A 10,860-nucleotide genomic window follows, 5' to 3' on the forward strand; every position below is an offset into this window, starting at 1 on the left:
TGTTCTCTCTGATCTGTGATAACCAATAAAGCACCTACAGTGTAATCCATCGAAGTGAAATTAACACTTTGAGATATGATGACTTTGAATAGCCCTTGTATCAACTGTTGAGGAACAGTTTATTTTTCATACAATTTGTTGAACTCTTTATTTAGTATAGCGTTAATTGTATGTGCATAAAGTTACTTGAAAATAGAACTTAGTGAAAAGTAAGAATGAGGATAGGAGAGGGAAGAGGAAGAGGGGTGGAAATGTGAGTGGGAGAGCAGGTATGGTGGGAAGAATCACTATATTGCTAAAGTTGTATTTATGAAATGCATGAAGTTTTTATTTCTCAAATAAAGTTTTCTGGGGAAAAAAAAAGAAATATGGGTTCCAGTTAGAGCGCTGACATGACTAACCTCTTGATGAAAACACAGAAATGAAGACTAAACTGAAATGAAAAGAGCTTCAAAGAAAAGTGGCATTAATCTTCAGTTGCCAGAAACAAAAAAAAGAATATAAATTCCCAGGGGAATTTTATGAGTGGAAGATCAGAGGGGTTTGAGGGAAATGGACCAGATACAGGTCCTAGGGTGTTTGAGGTGGATTAATGATGGCAATAAATTCTTTGTTACTCTCTCACATAGAAGTAGAATTTCTATTTGTACCTAAGCTGGCCTATTACTTGCTTTGACCAGTAAAATGAGATACTAATGTCACAGAATATTCAAGTTAATGACTTAAGGGATTTGTAGCTATCATCCTTCCCTCTTAGAATGCTCCCTCTTGGAATCCAGTTGTTACACTGTATGAATCCCAAGCAAGCCTTGCTGAGTGGTTGGATGGAGGTACACTCACACAGTTAATCTCAACACTTACCTGAACCCTCGGTAGACGTCAGCTGCCAGCCAGCCCATCTGAAGAGGCCATTTTGAGTATTTCATTTCCAGTAAGCAGTTCAAAGGACTGCAGCCCAGTTAACATCCACATGGAGCAGAAGAATCACCCAGCTGAGTTTAGTCAACCTATAGACTAATGAGAGATAATAGATGGTTGCTTTTGTTTTAAGCCAAGATGTTTCTGAGTAGTTTGTTACACAGCAATAATAATAATAATAATAATAATAAATTAAAACTTGGCCTGAGATTTTTAATGCCCACATAATAAAAGAATGGACACTAGACTTAAGATCTCTGCATAAATCTAGGACATAAAAATGCTACTCCTGCCAGCGCCGTGGCTCAATAGGCTGATCCTCCACCTAGCGGCGCCAGCACACTGGGTTCTAGTCCCGGTCGGGGCGCCGGATTCTGTCCTGGTTGCCCCTCTTCCAGGCCAGCTCTCTGCTGTGGCCAGGGAGTGCAGTGGAGGATGGCCCAAGTGCTTGGGCCCTGCACCCGCATGGGAGACCAGGAAAAGCACCTGGCTCCTGCCTTCGGATTAGCACAGTGCGACGGCCACAGTGGTCATTGGGGGGTGAACCAACGGCAAAGGAAGACCTTTCTCTCTGTCTCTCTCTCTCTCACTGTCTACTCTGCCTGTCAAAAAAATAAAATAAAATAAAAATGCTACTCCTTTGATGAAGAAAAAAAAAAACTAGAAATACTCTTTTCACCATCCCAATTATGCACAAGGAGGCTTGCCTTTCTTGTCTTTATTAGGGGGCTAGATGAAAAAAGATTATTGCATGAAAACTGAAGCCTCAGGCCCACATTATGCATGAGTATGCAGTCTAAATTTATATTTTGTGCAGGAGTTTGCCAAGCTGTGAAATTAACACAAAAACTGATCAAGGATGAATGAAATCCCTTGAGTATTACACAGAAACCATTTAAAACTATTGTGTTGAAACACTTCCACAATTGAAAGTGGCTATGACATTTATTGGAGTGGAGGACTTCTGATAGATATGAGCTCCTGGTAAACATTGCAAACCACTTGATGAAATGATTCATCTGGAGGAAGAATCAAGAGACACAAAACACAGAAGGAATAGAAACACTTAAGCTTGAGATAAATGTAGAAGAAAACATTCACTTTTATAAAGTGTGTTTAAAAATATCTCTGAAAGGAAAAACAGGAAGAAAAACTACTCAAAATAATAAATAAGATAAACTTGTTAAAAGGCACATATATTCAAAAAAGGACTAATAAATACAATATCAGGAAACAAAAATGTAATCACTGAATCAAAAAAAATCATTGAAAATTTTAAAGAGCAGATTTGGCCCAACTGAAGGAAGAATTTGTAAAGTAGAAGATAGATTAGATCTAAGATTTCATATCTTAGATCAGCTAAGATATGAAAGAGACAGGCACACATGGTAAGGAACAGGAAAAATTCAAACATATGTCTAATAGAGTTTTCAGAAGCAAGGTGAGTGGCAATGGCAGACAAAGAGTAACTGCAGGGCTAACACAACAAGTATCTTATTAAGGGTTTGCTAATCATGTTTACATTTGTTATCTCATTAACTATCAACATAAAGAAATGAAATTCCTTGTTGTCTTTATTTTTAGCCAAGAAAAATGAGACTTTGCAAAGTTGTGTCACCTGGCATTCCTTCTTCCCTCCATAGTAGCATTTACCCAAATCCCTGTCCTTCATCCCACTGACACTACTCTTAACCCAAGGCCGCTGCTGAGTTTCATGTGGTCGAATTCAATGGGCAGTGATGCCCCATAGCAGAATGAACACACCCGTTTTTCCAGGCTCTGTGTGGCTCTGTCTCCTTTGCCCATTTCTCCAATTCTATCTTCCTCTACATGAGTGGTTCTTAAACTTTAGTGTGTATGAGAATCACTCAAGAAGCATGCTAAAAGCACAGATGGCTGAATTTTGGAAGTTAAGCTATTTCAATGCAAGTAGACACAATTTTTTTACTTTGAGTTTTTCCCTGTGAGTTGTTCCTTTTTGTTCCACTGATCTCTATAACTTCTACATGAAGACTCCAGTATTTCTTCAGTTGGTTCTATTTATCTTTGCTATGTGTAGGTTACTACTTGTTTGCCTAGAATAACTCCTTTCTCTGTTTTCCTTTTATTACATTTCATATATTTATTTTTCTAACGCATTCCTCCATATATTGTTTTGAGAAATCCCTCCTGGAAAATCAACAAGTTCTAAATCTGTTTCACATCTAGGCGAATACCTCCTGCCATTGCCTCCCAGAGTCAATGAACTCTGTTCAGGAGATAATCACCCACTGGTCCAAAAGCTAAGCCAGAATTGGAATCAATGTACAGCGGTATCTTTTTGTTCCTCCTTGGTATATCTCAACTTCTCTGCATCTTCTCTTGGAGCCAGAGTCCTATAACTTCTCTGGTTTGTACCTGAACTTTCTTCCTCTCATAGAATACCTAAGTCTCATCCCAATCAACCAAACAGTGCCAATAGGTAATCAGAGTACTTGCTTATGATAAACTATAAAGTCAAACACTGGTAAAAGCAGGACATTGGGCCGGCGCCGCGGCTCACTAGGCTAATCCTCCGCCTAGCGGCGCCGGCACACCGGGTTCTAGTCCCGGTCGGGGCGCCGGATTCTGTCCCGGTTGCCCCTCTTCCAGGCCAGCTCTCTGCTGTGGCCCGGGAGGGCAGTGGAGGATGGCCCAGGTGCTTGGGCCCTGCACCCCATGGGAGACCAGGAAAAGCACCTGGCTCCTGGCTCCTGCCATCGGATCAGCGCGGTGCGCCGGCCGCAGCGCGCCGGCCGCGGCGGCCATTGGAGGGTGAACCAACGGCAAAGGAAGACCTTTCTCTCTGTCTCTCTCTCTCACTGTCCACTCTGCCTGTCAAAAAAAATAAAAAAAAAAGCAGGACATTGAATATTTAGGGTGGTATAGAGCCCTTGAAACCTCGCCATCCAAATCAAGATAAGTCAGGGAAAGGGAGAGAGAAATGGGAGGTACTGAAACGGCAGCTGAAAGGATGAGGGGCAGTAGATGCAAGATATTTTCCCAAATCATATTTCACCCCCTTTACCCATAGACAAAAAACAACCCTAGTCTTGTGTTCTAACAGAGAAGGATAATTCCCTAACTTGGGTATTGTTACTAATGGGTGTTTTCCAGCTCAAATGGAATCCCCTCACTGAGGACAATCACAGTGCAAAGGTCTTGAGAGAGTCGTCTTCCTTATTTCTCACTGATAAGGTGACTTTCAAGAACCCTTGGAAGTCTAGGATTTCATGAATCTGCAAACATTATGCCTGCTGTTGGCTGTTTACCTCATCAGGTAACCGAAGAGCTTTCATTCTTCCCCAAACTATGAAGGCCAGACCGTAGATTGGCAGAACTTTTCTTTAATGGGCCACATTGTAAATATTTGCATTTTTGTGGGCCATACATGTTGCCAATACTCAATTCTTCTGTTGTGGTGCTAAAGAAACCACAGACAGTATCTTCACAAACAGGGGTGGCTGTGTTTTAATAAGATTGGACTTGTAAACTCAGACATTTGGCCGTGTCTGGCCTGTGGGCTGTGTTTGCCAAACCCTGCTCTGTATTAATGGTATGCCATGCCCTTGCCCTCGCTGTTTTATATAGGAATTAAAGATTTGTGTGGAAGCACAGGAGTATCATCAACAAATAATGCAAACCATTTTGCAGAGGTCCCTCTCTTCTTAATGCTAACTGCGTCTTCTGCCTATGTATAGGAAAACAACTTTTTTCAAAAGATTTATTGATTCATTGATTTGAAAGGCAGACTTACAGAGAAGGAGAGAGATAGAGAGATCTTAAAACCGCTGATTCACTCCCTATATGGCTACAGCAGCCAGGGCTGGGCCAGCTCAAAGCCTGGAGCCAGGGATTCTATCCTAGTCTCCCACGTGGGTGCAGGGGCCCAAGCACCTGGGGCATCTTCCACTGCCTTCCCAGGCACATTAGCAGGGAGCTGGCTGGGAAGTGGAACAACTGGGACTCTGCTGTGCCACAAAGCCAATCCCAGCAAACAAATTCTTGACTTTCTGCCTTTCTAGAATAAATAAAATATTTTTAAATGCCTGTGCACAGCACGATTTTGTATTTTGAGGAAGGTGACATTTCCTATGTATGATTGGAAACATTATAAATGTACTAGCACTTAGACCATAAAGAAGGTCTTATTTCTGCATCGTTTTGAATTTTTCAAAACTGTCAGAGAAGACTCCAGGAAGGATAAGCAAGAGAAACGGTGCACGGGGCCCAAATATATTTCTTTCCATCTTACAAGATAAGGTCGGAAGTATGAGCAAGTGAGTTATAGGGCATAACTGAAGAACTAGGTTTCTCCTTGGCACTGACCTCAGCCCTCACAACACGTCTCCAGGGAGAACTGGGGCCTGCTGGAAAGTGATTACGTTTTGTAACAAGCGACAGCTTGCCTCTCAGCCCAGCTTGATTTTCTGTTAGACTGAGTAGAGCAATGGTGGTTTGAAGATGTACGGAAGGCCTATTTTCCACTTCCATGGTTCAATCTGCACGCAGAAGCGGCTGAAGCTTAGGGATTCCTAGCCTACATCTCTCACCATGTTACTCATATTCCTGTTATGTCTGAGGAAGTTCAGCTTCTTGAAACTTGCTCTGAATCACGTGCTACCTGAAAGGGATGTGAGGCCTTCCAGCGGGAATGGGAGGACTCTGGTGCCCTTGGAGGTGAGCTTAGACTCCCAGCGAACTAGGGCATGCAGGGTGGAGGAGCAGGGACGAGACCTCGGATAGGTGGTGGAGGAAAAGCAGGAGGCTGGCGTCTGCGTGCTGCACGTGGAGCGGAGAGGCAGGGAGGCCAGTTCAGGAGGACTGCAGCGACTTATCAAAGAGCAGTAGAACACTTTAGAACTGGAGGAGTACTTTCACTTGTCACCACACCTGATCTTCACACTCAAAGTCAGAAGAATACAAGGTTCTTAACGAAATAACCAAAAACAAAGAGATGACTCCAGGACGCCAGGGAGGAAGCAGCAGTGTGAAGACCACTGTTTTAAAGAAGAGGAAGTGGAGACTGGGAGAGCCTACCCAGAAAATGGTATCATTTGATGATAGAGCTAATAAGACTGTGTTCCGATATAGCATAGCTTTCCCTGCGTGTAAAGAAGGAAGGAACTAATTCTCTTTAAGCATGCTTCCCTCTTTTCTCCTGTGCTGGGGAAGGTGGCTGTCTTACTACCAAGGGAATAGACCTTAGTCTCTGTGCTGTTGTAAGAGAATGCCTTAGACTGGGCAATTTATAAGGAACAGAAATTCATTCTCTCACGGTTCTGCAGGCTTGGACGTCCCAGAGCACGGCACTGGCATCCACTCTGCGGAGGGCCTCATGGCAGAAGGGCAAGCGCAAGCTGGCCAGTGCCGTGCGGGCCTCGATCCCATTAACGAGGGAGGAGCCCTCGGGCCAGGTCATTTCTGAAAGTCCCCACCTCCTCCTACTCTCACTTTGGCAACACCTGCGTTGTGCGTGAGACACACTCCAACCATAGCTGGTCTGGATCTGGCTGCTGCAGCAGCAGGGTCCCATTCGACACTCGTACAGGTTCAGAGCCATAGGCAGCTCCTCACTGTATCCCTTTTCAGATTCCCGTGGGCTCACGGGGTCCAAGCATAGCCCCTGATCCTGAGCACCACGCCTGCATGTGTGTAGCTCCGTCTTTCAAAGTCATAGGGTGACTACTGGATGAAGCTCAGATTGAATTCAGGGCTCATGATTTCAAGCTGTTTGCTCTTTTCCCTGCACTGAACAGTTGATCAAGCACTGGCAAAGGGCAGATGTGCAATGACCTGAATATGGGAGTTCAGAAGGAAGAGGCTCATAGGCTAGAAGCAGTGGGCTGGAATAAAGGAGAGAGGAGAATGCCTGAAGTGTCGAAATAATACCAGTGAACATTTGTTTAGTGCTGTCTCTATGCTCGGCATCACTGCTAAGCCCTTGATGTGCTTTTTCTCATTTAATCCTTTCAACAACATTTGGGGGCATATTTTTCATTAATATTGCTATTTTCCAGATGACAAAATTGATATCAGATAAATTAGAGTGTTGCTTTATTGTCCAGCACAGATAAGTGATACAACTTGTATTCGAATTTGAATATCTTTGTCTTAATCAATATATATGCTACTTTTAATCTTGAATGATCTCTGGAGTCTCCTCTCCTACCACAATCTAAATCACAGAGAACATTCGGTAACCAAGCCCAAATAGCTTCCTGCTGAATCTCTGCTTTAAGTTCTTGTGAAGGATGATTAAATGTCAATCAGAACAGCACATCAGTGTCCAAATGAAAGCTGCATCGTAGACAATAAAATGTGGAACTAATGTCTTCTTTTTCACAGGTTACATACCTGGGAGCTTTGGGGAGAGTAGTCTCCAGAGGAAGACGTTTTATCTAAAAGATTTATTAAGCTGGATCTTTCATGGCCGAGTGGAAGCTTGGTCTGTTGCTTGGCAACTGGATTTTCAGATGGTCCAACCTGCATGTGTGTATATATATATTTATAATGTAATATAAGCTATATATATATATATATAATGTCAAATCAACTTGTTTGTCACATAAACTCACTCTTCTCTAATAGCTGATTTTGGATTATTTGTTTTCCACTAACTTTCTAAATCTACCAAACTTATTCATTCCCTGGTAATAGGCATTGTAGCAAAATGCTAAAATAGCATTTGTGATGTTGTTTTGCAAATATACATTGTGAGCTTTTTCAAAGCTCTATGTAATTGCAGTGTTTCTTCAGGAAATAGAAATCTCTTTTTCTTCATTTTTGACAGGCAGAGTTAGCGAGAGAGAGACAGAGAGAAAGGTCTTCCTTTGCCGTTGGTTCACCCTCCAATGGCCACCGCGGCTGGCGCACTGCGCTGATCCGAAGGCAGGAGCCAGGTGCTTTTCCTGGTCTCCCATGGGGTGCAGGGCCCAAGCACTTGGGCCATCCTCCACTGCCTTCCCTGGCCACAGCAGAGAGCTGGCCTGGAAGAGGGGCAACCGGGACAGAATCCGGCGCCCCGACCAGGACTAGAACCCGGGGTGCCGGCGGCGCTAAGCGGAGGATTAGCCTAGTGAGCCGCGGCGCCGGCCAGGAAATAGAAATCTTAAATCATCTATGGTGAGAAGTGTAGGAAGATCACAGATGACAGGATGGGCATCATCTCACTCAGTGACCTTCCTTCCTTGCATGTCTTGAAGCAGATGTAGTTTCAGTTGCACACCTGAAAGCAGCAAGGAGAAGCTTCTCTCGCCTTCTCTTCGTGCACCTGTTTTATATGCTCCCTGGTTATACCTAAGGGAAGGCCAGGTGTTTCACCAAAGCAGCCAGCCTGCAAGGTCTAATTACAAAGAACTCCCGAGGCAACTGATCTGGAGCATGGTAAGTCAAGGCTGAGGGTCACACCTTTCTAAGGGTACCTCTGGCTTTCATATCCAGTACTACCTGTGATTTAAGAACTTCTAAGTGGTAGAGCTAAGATTTAACTCAGGTTCATGAGCTCAGGGTAATACCGTTTCCACCTTATCATGATAGAACCTCATCGTCCTCAACTATCAAGGACACTACTGTCATTTTGATGACCAGTGAAGATCGTCTCTGCTGTTATGTGGGAAATCACGTGCTATGTTCCAAGTGTTGACCCTATGCAATATAAGGGCATCTGATCAAGTATTACACCATTTTCTACTTCATGGAAACTAAAGGAAGAGCAACATTCAGTGATTACTTACATTCACTATCATACAATGCTGTATACGCAGTCACTCTCATCACTGTGCATTAGTATAGTTATAAAATTAACAAACAGGATTTTGGTCACAAACATGACCATGATTATGAAATTAATTATTTATATCAGGTCTTATCAATCAAGTGAAATATACAATATATTAGATGGGTTTTTGAGCTAGTTAATTAATCTATTAAATGGTCTCAAACAAAGATTAAAAAAATACAAGCGCATGGCTAATGATTGCAGTATTATTTTAATAGCAAAGGGGCAGAAACAACTCAAATGTCAATACCAGACCAGCTAAATACAATATGCTAATTCTACGTAACATAACACTGTGCAGCTGTACAAAGGGCTGAGGACAAATTTTGTCAGCTGGATTGCAGTCATTTCCAGGCCATATTGTTAAGTGAAAAGAGCAAGGTGCAGAAGAGGATTACCATATCTTAACTCTTATGTAATAAAGCTGGGAATATGAACCTATGCCCATGTTTGCTTCTATTAAGAAAGAGAAAATAGACTAAAACTTTTTTAAATGCTTACCTAATGAGAAAGAGAGGAAGCACGGTAGAGAAAGCAGAGGTAAAAGAGGACATTTTAGACAATACTTTGTTATGCAGTTTGTTTCCCATCTATGCTAATGTTTAACATGATTAGAAATTAATGGAAAAATAGGTGGAAACAAAACAAATAAAACTAATATGTCAAAGTCATATCATAACCATAAAGAAAAAGAACAGGTTCAAGTGTCTTTAAAATGAAGTATGTTAACTGTGTGTTTCCAGTGGAATATTTTCTAAGGACAAAAAGAGCCACAAAAGAATCCTGAATTATATTTAATGAGGTTATTGTTAGTACATTAATATTAATGTTTTGTAATTATCATAGGTATATTTTAGATAAGGCAAATAAGTAATTATATTACTATCAGTAGAAATCAAGATTTTCAGTGTGAAAGAGAAGAGATACAAGTATAAAATCACACTAAAAACTTTATAACTTTACAGGTGAATAGAAAAATATAAGATGAACTTGTTACTTTTTCTCATAAAATTTTTCCCCCAGTCTCCCCACTAAAATGACCTTGAATTAATGACAACCGAGAAGCAATGAGCCTTTTAGAGCCCAATTTATGCTTCAAAAATACAATACCTTGATGAAAAGAATAAAGGCTCCTTGGAGAAATGACAGATCCTAGGTTGGAACAGGCATTAGGCAAGATCATCCTAGAACTCTTTTTACCAAAAGGCAGAGGATGCGATATAAAACTACTCTATGTCAAAATGACACTGGACCACCATGAGACAGTTTGAATATCCAAAAATATTAATGGAATTAATGGAAATGTGTGAATTCATAGTGAGAACTAAAAATTGCTTCTGGAAGTTGTGCCAACAAATTAAACTGAAAATTAATGAAGCGATGAACCAAGTGTTTATTCCTTTACTGTATGAATGGTATGCGAATGTAAAAAATATTTCATGAGGGGAAGTTCCATTTCATGAAAAAAATCCAGCTAATAAATACAGAACAGAATTAGAAAATCACTAAGTGTTGCAACCATTAAAGAAAAAACTCAGTGTAGCCAACAACCACTAATAAATACCAAACCATTTGGTAAAAGGTTGATAACCTCATATTGGAAGATTGAGCTGATAGTTTATTAACCCAATGATCATTCTGACATAATTAAACATGAATCAATTAGAAACTGAGTGCTTCATCATGAGATATAATTGAATCTGAATTGAATCAAGTGTCAAGATTTATCTACCAATTTATGGAAAATAAACACTTTATGGGAAAAGAGGAACAGATTAAAAAATACCACGAGGAAGTATTAATGAAAATCCAAGCCATGATGCATTCCTCAGGACATATAACCAATTTTGTTCAACAAATCTATAGAATGAGAATTTTAAAAATGGAAAGTTCATTAATAAAATTAAGAGACTTAAGAGCTATAATGAAATGCAATGAGTGGACCTTGAAGAACTCAATTGAAAAATTAACTGAAAAACATTTTGAAACAAATGAAGAAATTTATATTTAATTGTGAGATGACAGTAAGGAATTAAGGAAATGCTTTCATTTAAATATTTATAGTGAAATGACATGATATCTATGATTTGGGTTAAGACACTCCAGCAAAAAGAAAAATTGTGTGTGTGTGTGTGTGAATAAAG

The sequence above is a fragment of the Oryctolagus cuniculus genome, chromosome Y, assembly GCF_051225735.1.
Source record: "Oryctolagus cuniculus isolate XC-2025 breed Fujian yellow rabbit chromosome Y, ASM5122573v1, whole genome shotgun sequence".
NCBI lineage: Eukaryota > Metazoa > Chordata > Mammalia > Lagomorpha > Leporidae > Oryctolagus > Oryctolagus cuniculus.